Source organism: Calonectris borealis, chromosome 28, assembly GCF_964195595.1.
Source record: "Calonectris borealis chromosome 28, bCalBor7.hap1.2, whole genome shotgun sequence".
In the NCBI taxonomy this organism is placed as follows: domain Eukaryota; kingdom Metazoa; phylum Chordata; class Aves; order Procellariiformes; family Procellariidae; genus Calonectris; species Calonectris borealis.
Window position 1 is genome coordinate 4,709,822 of NC_134339.1, and position 12,265 is coordinate 4,722,086.

Genomic DNA, 12,265 nt, shown 5'->3' on the forward strand with positions numbered 1-12,265 from the left:
GGCGCGGGCGGGGGGCGCCGCCGCGGGGTGCGCGGGCCCCGCTGCGGCGCCCGGGGCCACGTGGAGCGGCGGCAGCGGCGGCGGCGGCAGCAGCGGCGGCCCCGCCGTGCCCTCCGTGCCCCGGGCCGGCCGGGCATTGTTCTGGTCGCGCCGCCGCCCCCTGGGCCGGGCGGAGGGGAGCTGCCGGAGGCGCTGCGGACCGGTCCGACGGCGGGACCTCCGCTGACACGGATTGTTCTCGGGGCCACTTATCTTTTTCCTTCCTGAGCGTCTGCAGGCGCTGATGAAGGAAACGGATAGCAGCGCGCGGCTCCCGCGGCTCCCGGGCTCGGCCGCTCCAGCCTGGCTGAAGGATACCGGGCAAAGAGGGATACCGCAGCTACGGGAGCGAGCCCGGGGCAGATTGCGTGTTCCGGGCAGTGCTACCGATGCTCGGAGGCCTTGCTACCGAGCGAGGACGGGCGGCGGGGAGGCACGGACTCGGCTCGTCTCTGAAATCTGTCTTGAAGACAGTAAAGCCCGATAGAGACGATCTGAGCTCCACAGATCCAGGAGCGAGACACTCTAAGCAGCCAACACTAGAAAGAGCTATTTTCTTACACCTGAGAGCTCAGGGTAGCTCACACTACTGCTGCCGACAGCTCGCAGCGGGCCAGCAAGCAGCAGAAAGCAGCCTGAAAAATACCTTGAAACACTCAGAAACCCAACTCCTAGCCGTGGCGTGCACGAGGAGCGCGGCTCCCGAGACGCCAGCCAAGCCCACGGGCACCAGGCCGTGCAGCAGCGCTGCCATCCCAGCAGAGCTACAGGTACTGCTGCGGGATGGGGCAGAAAAGCAGCATTTGCGGAGTAGTCCTGCTTTTCTCCTGTCCATCTTGTTACAGGAAACTCTAGAAGGGCTTTCTGAAGCCGTGTTTACCAGATCTTACGTCCAGCAGGTAAATTATTTTAGACCCAACTAATAGCAGAAGAAATTCTGAACTGTTTTTATTACCAACCCCTTTAATATAATACACTTGCAGATCTCTCGCTTGGTTTTCCAACTACCTACCACTTTTCTCCAGCCCTTCAGCAGAGGCAGCTCACCGAACACCGATCTCTCCCTCATATTTCTTTGGTCTGTTACATACTCTCACCAGGCTGTAATCCCCGTGCAGGTCTGCCTAAGCAGGGCGGGGATATGAATAACCTTTGCCAGTTACCAAAAGATCCAAATTCTTCTAGATTTTCTGTAGCAGACATGCCAACGAGCCTTAAGATCGCCAGTTTTCCTCATTTCTGGAGGCAGGTTATTTTTTTGATGTGGTCTGTTGGCTCCTAAGTCACCAGCCTGACTACATCTTCTCCACTAAGCCCAGTCAGTCTTGGGTTAATAGTTCTCAGTACAGCTACATATCATACTTGAGGGCTCTCCTTTCCCTCTAAAAGGATGAAGCTTCTGGCTCTGCACTTGTATTTCTGACAGGTTTTCTAAAACCTAGTTGAAGCATGAAGTTAAAAACAGGAGGGATGTCACAAGGAGTTAGGGAAGAAAGTTACCCCAAAAGCAGTATCCTGCTAGACCTGGTGTGCGAATGCTCCTCGCCAACACACTTCCAAATGTGATACTTATTGAAAGAGATTTAGAAGCAGAATAATTAGAGATGGGTTTTTTTTTTCCGATTTTGATGATTTAATTCTGAGGCTGAAAGTTAATTTATAGGTCCTGTGACAAGGCGGGGACCCTCTTCTGCCTCTTTGTGGGTTACATCCCCTTATTCTACCCCATATTCAAGCACAAAGGATTTCCGACAGTGACGGCTCACTCGTCTGCACCATTATTTTGCCTCCCAGTCCCCACATCACCAAGAGTCTTGCCAATTATTTTTTTATATTAAAAATGATGGACAACCCCTTCTCAAAAGGCTGTAGGTGCCCTCTCAAAGAAATGCAGAGGGAGAGCTGGCATGGGAAGGGAAGGCCACATCCCTGCAACAGTGGTGACCACCCCCCAGCAATGGGACCAAGCGGCAAACCTCTTCCAGTCCCTTTTCACAAGACTACCAGGGAAAATTCAGTTTTAACTGTTACAGGTCAGGTAACCCTCAGCCTAGAAAACCAAACCACCCGTCCAGAGTGCTTCAAACATGATGCACAGAAATACTACCGCAGACTGAAGAGAATGCTTTTTTATGTTTTTCTTTCACCAGCTTACTTAAAACATCGAAGTAAGTGATTATCTAGTAAATACTTAGAATTGTGTGTGGTTTAAGATCAGCCACTGATCTTTTGTTTTTATTTTTTAATAAAGACTGGCTTCTCTTTGGGGGAAAAGTTCAAATTCTAGCAACGAGATGTTGCTGGGGGACAGTACAGGTGTAGCATCAAGGGGGACTGTTAATAATTCAGTCACTTGGAAGATGCCTCCGTGTTCTAATTGCTTAATAGAGACACAAGCTGATGTTATTTCAATGACAATCAAGTGTGGCAAGTTGGTGGCTCTATCAGCAAGAGAAACGCTGATACCACACACTTGTGTATTCCTAGAAATACATACATACCGTGAAGTAACTTGTTCGCAACATGTTTATGTAAACTGCTGAAGTGAAACTAGTCCTAAGCTGCTTTCAGGAGGAAAGTTCTATGAAACTGCAACAAATTAAGGAAGAAAGCTAATTAAATAAATCTTCCTGTGTCTGTCAGACTTTTAAAGAGTTGCGATTTGGGGAGGAATTCTGTAGGTATGTTAATCTTGTGTTCAGAAAAAAAATAAAGCTGACACTATTTAGGTCCAAACAAGGCAAACCAGACATCTGAGACAGTAATTAATAAATGGTATCTTATCCCTATTTTAATGTATAAACATCTTTGCCAGGTAGAGAGTATTTGCCAGTAAGAGATTAAACATGATTAAAGCAGTCCCCTCTCCTACTTAAAATAGCACCTAAAATCTTTACAGCCAAGTGTCAGTGCACCTGTAATCTGAATATACTCCTTTTTGGGACTCTATACCTTCTAACTGAACACCTGGGCGCTACACATCGCCATATTACACCTTTATTAAAATAGGCAACATTATATTATTAACATTATTGGATTTTAATCTAAATTAAATACTACATTTAAATTAAAATGCAATAGTTCAAAATTAGAGCAGCCATTTATATAAGCAAACAGCTATACTTTTTCAAATCTTTTCCTTGTTATGACTCAGAGGATGCACAGTAAAGCAATACCAGAACCGTATTACCTCACCATTTCTCACCTGGGCCTTGATTAAAGCTACTCAATTAGGCGCAGAGCAGAGCACCGTGCGTGTGCGGTCAAATGGGAGAAGGAAAGCTGGAATGCAGCTGGCTGTCTCAACTGAAGCTGGCACGTCTTGGGTGTGTCACTAAGGTGACGCTGTTCAAGGAGGAGGGCATCAGCTGCACCGCGCTAATGACACTCCCTGGTGCTGTGGTGCCTGGACTGGCTATGCGTGGGTGGCTCCGGAGGGAAGCCGTCCCTGTCAGCCTTTCCAGCTGGGCCAGTGGCACGCTGCAGTCACGCACTTTGCTTGTGTCAGTCTTTGCCATTTTTATAAAGCTGTATTACAAAGATCCAACCTAGCAAATTGCCTTGAGTACTTACTTGCGCATGATTTTCCTTTAAGAGTGTGGCATAAACCCAGAAAACTGCATAAATACTCGTCCTGATAACCAAAACTCATGTTATGTAGCCTAGATTCTACTTTAAAACTGAACATCTCATCACAGAAGCAAAGTTTTGCTGGAGCCACAATGTCCAACTATTAAGTTGTTCTTCCAAAGGTACTTCCCACATTCCAAATACAAAATCCATAGATAATACGGATCAAATACTTCATCCTTCCTGTATATTTTAATATTACACTATCTACACTCTTCATAAAAATACCATCCAATATAGCATACACTAGGACACTAATTTTGTTGCGATAATAGCAGAACTTGGTATTGGGATGTGAGAAAAAACCCCAACAGTTCAGGCAAAATTCCCAAGTGTCCCTAAAGGAAGAATGAAAAATGAGATTAAGCCTTTTCTCAATGCACATCAGAATGTAGGTCACAGAAGAACAAGAAGTAAAGCTCAAGCCAGATCTGTTAGACTTGGTCATCTTCCTACAACCACCAGCAGATGTAAGACGCATGGGAACATGCTAATATTGGCATACTAAACAGGCTAAACAAGTTCTTAAGCTCAATAGCCGATACATGTTTTGGTAAAGGCAGAGAACACAACTCTGAAGTCGTTTGATGGTCTAGAGGACCAAGACATCAGGAGCACAGATACTTCTGAAAGCTGCTTCAGATCGGCGTCTGTATCTGTTATGTTCACCTGATTTCCACCGTTCAGAAGATAAACTAGGGGCTACTGCTGAGTGTGTGTTGACCTGGAGTCCGACACTGGGACAAGACAGACCACAATCCTTTAATTTTCAAAAAAAGCAAACCCCAGCACCTTGTAAAGAATGGGGTTTTGTTTATCTTTCACATTACTGGCTAGAAGTTTGAAATCAACAGACTACATCCTTAAATAGTTAAAGGAAAAAAAGGATAAAACGGTAAGCATGCTGCAACAGTGCTCAAAATCGTAAGAATACGATTTTAAGATGGCTTATGCTAAGAATGAAAGGAATTCCATAGACTTGAGACCAAGAGATGGTCCTTTACTTACTTTCTGGTAAAACTATTTTCATGCAAGTACAAGTTGCAGCTAACACCAGCTACTCGAGACAGAGTTTCTGGTAAGTAGTTCAAGAATAGGATGAGCTGGTAAACTGGTGTTTTTTGAGAAGGAGAATCTGAGACACTTCAGGGTCACTACATCATCTGTACCGCCGGGTCTGTTTGCCTGTCTCCCACCCACTGGGAGCAACATTTAAATGTGAAACGTTTGCTGCAGCAAAGCAGGATGCGAGATTGGAAACAGTCAAAATTCCACAATCTAAGCAGTGAGGTGAATGACCCTAAATAGAAATGAAAATTAATCTTTCTGGAACTGAAAGAAATTAAAGATCAGTAAGTTATTGAGGAAACGGGGAAAGCAGCGGACATACGCAAATACTGCTTGGCCCAAGATGGTGCCTTCAGTGTGATATTATCTGACCCTGTCTCTAATAAGCTCTTTTATGGTTGCAAGAGGATATTTGAGGAGCTGTGCTCCAATTCAACGAGCGCTTCATGGACTATCGATTTTGCTCGGAAGTGGGAGAGAACAAAGTTCACCCAACATTGCTGTTATTTAAAGATCTGCCAAAGAACATCTCAACCTCCTGAAAACTGGTCCACCACAGACTCTCTCAGTTCACTTCAGTTTGTGCAACTCGGACACAAATGTTTTGCTGGCAAACAGTGAGTCAGACCCACAGAGCCATTACTTGAGGGAATGGCTGTAAACAAGCACCTCTTGGTTGTTTACTGATCATTGTCACGTGGCTCATCAGTACTTGACCCTGATTAAAAGAAGAATTAGCTAGTTGCAGAAAACTCCAGAGTTCCTGTATAATTTGACTTTCTGCAAGTTTTGACTGCTACAAATGGTCCTGTGAGAAGCAGGAACTCGGATCGGTGGGTGCACACCTACAGAGAGATCTCGGCCTCCCTTCCTGCTGATTGTATCAATACTCCCCAGAATCTTTTTCATCTGGACCTGCCAGCCTATTTTTAACTCTCTCATCTGCAGCTTGTGTGGTACACCAAAAAAAGACCAGGAGCCCTCACGAACCTCACTGTTTTTCTCATTCTGAGAGATAAGGCTCAGTCCGTGGGTCTCTAGCATGGAATCTTTCTCCAGAACACACTGTGGGATACTCGGCACCAGGGGAATCTGCTTACAAGAAGCCTGCCAGCCAGCAGCGGCTTGTTCTGCATCGGCTGGACTGCTGATCACTTAATACCATCCTTTTTAAATGAAAACAGGGTTGCTCCACAGTGCCCATATGCAATCAGATGATTTTATTATTATCTGCTAATTTCCTCTCATCTTACACACACACACTGCATTTTGCCTCCTCTAACTGGTAAGCTCTTCAGGGTGGGAGCACTCTCGGAGTGCTAAAGGACCGCTGTAGCTTCCTGAGTGCAATAACGAACACTTCCAGTTGTGTGTAATTCTTTTGTTGACTCCTGATTAAAAAATATGTAAATTACTAATTCACACTAGTATCCGTGTCCATATACTCTGAAACCCTGAACAGTGAAGGCAGGAGAAAAGAGTTGATGCACCACTGTTATTAGGAAGTATTCTTAGAATTACATGTACGACATCTCCTCCAGTGTGGAGAGCATTTTGGTCTTTACTGCCCTCAAATTAAGAGGTAATGGGGGAAATATAAATATGACTTCAATAACTGATAGTTTTTACCAAATGTGGGACAGAACGGACCAAAAGCTCTATTTGTAGTTACCCCATTTTCTAGAAAACCAGCTTTTATCCTTGAGGGGACCAGTTAGGCTGGCTGGTATACTTTGGGCTGAAATGGTTAATTTCTCCAGATTAAGCAACAGATCTGAAAGTCGTACAGTATTGTAGATGCCATGACTGAAACCTCTGACACATATGAAGTGTCCCTGCACAGGGCTGTGTGCTGTTCTCAGGAACTGTACCAAAGATTTTGATTTTGAAAGCCAGATTGTGCTGCTCACCTGAGTTGTGACTTTTCAGGTTATCAAAACTGAAAGGGTTCAAAAGTATTTTCAAGTAGGATTTGTGTTTATCTGCCAAAGTGTATGGGAAATTGCAGGACATGGTTGTTACTGACTCCAAGTTGTCATTGTTAATAATACATCGTTATTAATCAGATTTGAACAAACCCCCCAGTCAGTGTTTACCAGTTGGCAAACTGAACACAGAAAAGCCTGATTCAGGAAGCATTTGTTTTTACAGTTCAGACCCTGCAAACTTAAGGGTTTCAGAGTGTGTAGAGAATGTCTTTCACAAGGTACACGGGTTTGTAGTTGCAGCCTGAAGAACTCCACCTAAATTCCACAGATGTATTTGAGCAATTCCCAGTAGTTTATTCTCTCAATCCAGCATCAGACTAGATTCCTAACGGAGATTAATGCTCGCACAATCAGATATCTGTCTGTATGGATGCCATGACATCGACAGTTGTCTGTGGTTTAACAGACGAGTACTGGCTAAAGATCCTTAAAGATGGGGTAACTGAGAAATAAAAGAGTTGATGGAACATATTCTGTATTAACTATAAGTTCTGCCTATGCAAGACCTTCTTTTTCCAGTGATACAGTTTTGATACAAGATTCTCCAAAACACTGTCAGGTTACTCTTACTTTAAATTTCTTTAAATATGCAGACAGGCAAATGATTCATGCTCTCCCTGTTGCTAAAACCCATACTGTGTACGAACACTGAGGCTGGTTGTGTGTAAAATCATCTTTTAACTGAATTAGCTTCAGTCTTAACATCCTTTTTTTGCTGAAAGTAAAGTCCTTCTTACCCCAAAGAGTGGGACTACTGCTTGGCTACAGACAAAAGCATCGAGCGAGGTGGTCATCACGAGAGGCTGAATTTCAGACTGTGATTAACCTTAGCACACTGATAATCTCCAGGACCAAAATCAAGGTAGCCTTGGAGGGAGCCTTGGAGGCAGAGAACTGAAATCAAACGTAGAAATCTTGCAACAGAGACGAAATGAACTTAGTACAATCCTGGTTTAAAAGTGACTGCAATAAAAGGTAGATAAAGAGCAAAAAGTAGGAACTTTGAGCAAAACACATGCAGAATACTGTCCCTTCAATAAAATTGCGCATTTTCCTTAGAGTTGTGAAAGGGAGTGCCCAGTTGTTCCTGGTTTCTCAAGGCATCCACCCAGGGATCAGCATTGCATTGAAACTTGCATTGCATCCAAAGACAACTGTGCCATTTTGCTACAAAATCATCTCGATTGTAATTAAATTTATTAAATTTTTTATCATCTCAAGCCCAAGCAAGTTATCTGCACCTCTCAAACAACTTTCTTTTAAACTTTCATAGGTGAATAAAAGTTTGACAGTTCAACACGACCTCAGCTTACTATAACTCATGTTATTTTTAAAAGATGAATACTCCGAGTCCTTTGTTACCTGTAATTCTCAAGGACTAGACTGTGTATTTGTAAGATGCCAACAGAGCCTTACCATAAAGTTATGGTAAGCCATCATGGGCACATTGATGTAAAGCCAAAGGTCTGAGAAAGCACAGCCAGGTTTTACTGATCTAAATAAAGTCGATGAGACAGATTGTTATAGGAATACACTGCATTTTGAAAACCTCTGTATTTTCACGAGGATTGTGAGAGTCTTATACCATGTTTACTATAAGCATTTATTAACATTGTTCCTTCTGGTAATGCCAGTCTTTTCCCCTAACCCCCTGCTAATTCTAACTTCAGTTCTATAGTCGCCTCTCTTCCCCCAACAGCACTATACTAGGTCAGTTCCATAACCTGCTTTCCTGCTGAAAAGCAAGCCTTATAAATTAGATTCATTTCTAAATTTAGGATTGATGGGATCAGTCATTACTGGTCTTATTTTTTCAGGCAGATTTCAAGGGAAAGGTATTATAAAGGAACTACTGCTTCTTGCTAGAGTTTACAGAAGTCCTAAACTCTAAATCTCAGCGCGCTCGTTGCGTTAGTTGCTGAGACCACCTTCACAGAATTAACATACAGCTTTTATTGGAAGACCAAGATTAGGGGTTTTCTTCTTCCAAAATAATCTTATATTTTAATAGTACTTCACACATTGCATATGGAGTTTCCCCTGGTCTTTATGTTAGAAAACACAGGCTGTTCAACAGGAAGAAGAATCAGCTGAGGAAGAAGAGAGAACGCTTAGTTGTGCTATCAGGCAGACTTTGGTAAGCTGTTTTCCAACCTGAAATCTGTCCTGGACCATGGATCCAAACACCTCCACCGAGAAAAGGCAGTGGCGGAGATCCCTCGCAGCCATCAGATACTGCTACTGGTTAGGTGCCGCTCCCAGTGCACTGCCAAGAGATGGCTCCCAGGAAAAAAATCACAGCTGTGTCACCAAAATCTGAAGCACCCCTTGATTTCCTTTGACGAGGAGGCTGGTCCTCCATCACCACTTACCCAGGCTCGTGCTGGGTCTGCAGGGTGCAGAGGCAGATGCAACCAAGAGGGAGGAGAGAGCACGCCACAGAACCGCATTCCACGGTTTCAGTGCTCTGATGAATAATCAGATACTTGTTTAATAACTGCAAAGAAGGACAGCCCAATTCTTATCATCAGGCTCTCTGGAGATTTGACATCCTTGGCATTGTATCCTAAGAGGAAGGAAATTTCTCACTTCCCTAGCTATTTCAGTTATATAAATCAATTGTTGAAGGATAGTTTAACTGGTCTGCGCATATGAACCAAGGCAACGGTATTTGGGCTCAGATGGTCTTTGGAGATACTGATCTATAAATTAAAAATATAATGCTTTGTAATTTATCAGTAGTTATATCGCATGTACATTGAAAAAATGGTGAAATCTAATAGCTAGAAAAAAACCTACTTGATTTTATACTGGCAGTCACGATGCCAAGTCTGTTACTTACTGGTAACAACAGGCTAAACCAAGAAAATGCTCCTCATCTGTGAAGTTACTCGATCAGGGTCCTTTGGACCCAAAGCCCAGATGTTGTCACCAAATCCGGGCCACCCTCCTCTCATTTTCTCCAGCCTGCTTGGAACTTCCATGTCTTATCAGCTGGGCAAGTAGATTCAGTTGCATAAACTTAAAGAACTTATAAGAGACTATTAGTAAGGGCGGTGGATTAGAAGATGGAGTTCTTTGGCAAAGAGAAAGCTGCTGTGGGCTGCAAAAACAACAATAAAAAAGATGGAAAAATCCTGAAAATACCTCTGGTAGCTCTGTGAGCATCAGGCCACTGGTTTACTATGCCAGGCAACCAAAAAGCAAACACTGCAAGTATCGTTCCAATATTTCAGCTTGTCACTAACACCCTGATTATTCACTTGCAGCAGGGAAAGGATCTGTCCTAAGCCACAGAAGCTAAAGGGTGAATTGATGTCATGGCTGACATAAGGAACCTGTTGTAAAATAAACTGTGATAAAGACACAGTAACGCATACTCGTCCATGTACCTGTTTCTAGGGAAATTGTGTTTTCCACAGAGTATCCTTCACAACTTCACAACCATTAATTTGCTTATTTTGCAAATCTAGAAACCTATTTGATTAAAAGTAACGACTCAAGTGAAAAGGCAGGGAGGATTCAGTCACACAACAGTAATTCTTGTCCTCCTCTCCATGCTGATTTGTAAGCCTTCTCCTCTAACTCTGCTAAAGACCCAGAGTAGGATTTTCTCCTGTGATTAAGATGGGTCAATGGATTTGGTTGATGCAATTTATTTTACTTGGGTAAAAATATGTATTATCCTATTCTGAAAGTAACTTATGGCATCTCTATACGTAACCAAGAAGACGGGAAGAGCGCTGGCCTCTGGAGATACTCTCACATGCTCTTCAACAGCCAGCCTACCTGTATGTACACAGTACGACAACTCAAATGCCCTCTGCTTTCAGACCTGGGCTGGTAAGGATTCCAAAAATGTACACACCACCTTGCTCCAAAGAAAAGGGAATTAGTCAACAAAGGGGTATTCTTATAGCGTGTCTTCTCCCATTGTTCTTTGGCTGCAACAACCATTGATATTTTTGGTTGCACACCAAAGTTGTGAAACTAGATACTCTGAGTCAGCCCCAGAAATGTAGACGAGATCGAACCCCAGCGTTCTCAAGGAACGGAGGACACGACCAGCAAGCCAGAATAGGCAAATACTTTTCACACATCTGCCTGAAGAATTTTTTTTTAAGCAAGACTGCCATGGAGATACTTCAGATTATGGTAGTGACCCATTGATACTGCTCATTTCCTCAAATGTGTATGTCAAGGGATGCAAGTGGTCCAAAAGTTTTAAAAACTGCAATTTGTAATTCACTGTTCCAGTTCATTCTGGCCTCGGCAGTAAAAAAGCTCCGAGTCCTCATTCCACAGCATCACGCTACTACTAGGAGACATTTTAGGGTTCTCTCCTCTTCCCTCAGGAGTGCTGCTCAAAATGTGGCTGTGACCCTCTAAATACATCTCCACTATTACTTTTAAATTCCCTACCTGCCTTTGGGAAACTGTGACAACACGCAAGCCAGTTTCCCCAGAGGCTCAGTGGGCTCCCTAAATTCAAGCTGAAGATATCGGGGTGGAAAGCAGTTGATCTCCCTTTGGCTCAAAGAGCTGAACTCTTATCGAGGTAAGAGACATTCAGTTATACCTAAATCTAGCAATGGCCTTTCATTTTTTGCTGCAATAAGGAGATTAACGTCCAGCGGTTCTGCCTCTTATGTACAAACCTTGAAGCACTCAGTCTGTCATGGTGGAAACTGGATAATTAACTTTGGATGAAAGCTAATTCACATTCTTCAAGTAGCTTTCAAAAGCAAAGCTAGTGTGTTTGTGTACTTTTTTAAACAAAATTTTGTTATTTGTAGTCCCTAACTCATTGCTTATAGACAAGTTTCTTCCTGCCAGACCCTCTGAAATCGCTCATGGCAACAGGAAATTAAGATGTTTAAAATGAAGCCAACTGGGAGAGATGAAATAGCCTGCAGCATTTTGCCCATTGGACAGCAGGATTTAGGGACCACTGGTACACAGACGTAATTTCAGCTATATTTGTGTGATAACATCATCTGTTTTACTCTCTGGAAGACTTAGTCACTGTTTGAATAGTGTGCGTACTCAGGTTCATGTAAGACGTGTCATTAAACTCTTGAGAAAGTCTGAAAAAAAGAAGTAATCTGTATCATTGCAACTGAGATGAGAAGAAAAGCTCAATCTAAAGCTTACAGGAAAACTGCGCACTAAAAATACATGTTTTCTTTCTTAAAACTTTGTGCTTGGTACAGTCATGAGAAATACTGAAATATTTCACACAATTTTCTTTGCATTTAGTAGTGCTTTGTATTCAGCTAGTTCAAATAAATATTTGTACCACCGATTTCTAAGTTGTTTAGGAGTTATATTTAAGGGTCCTTCTCAAGTTAAAGCAAAAAGAAAAGCTTTTTCTTCCCTTACACTTTTTTCTTGTTTGGAATTTGCTGCTAAAATGCTGTGAAGAGTCAAAATTTGTAAAGTTAGTTACTTCTATGTACTTAAACTGACGATATTCTTTTACCTATAGCAACTGCCACAGTGTACACAGCTCATACATATACTCCCTTATGCTCTCTCTA

General features: G+C 42.9%; 1 protein-coding gene across 2 annotated transcripts in view; it reads right to left on the reverse strand.

The window, feature by feature from the left end:
- The window catches only part of GATAD2A (GATA zinc finger domain containing 2A), a 67,209-nt gene that overhangs the window by 53,286 nt on the left and 1,658 nt on the right, over positions 1-12,265 (reverse strand). The gene's annotated exons all lie outside the window — the stretch shown is intronic.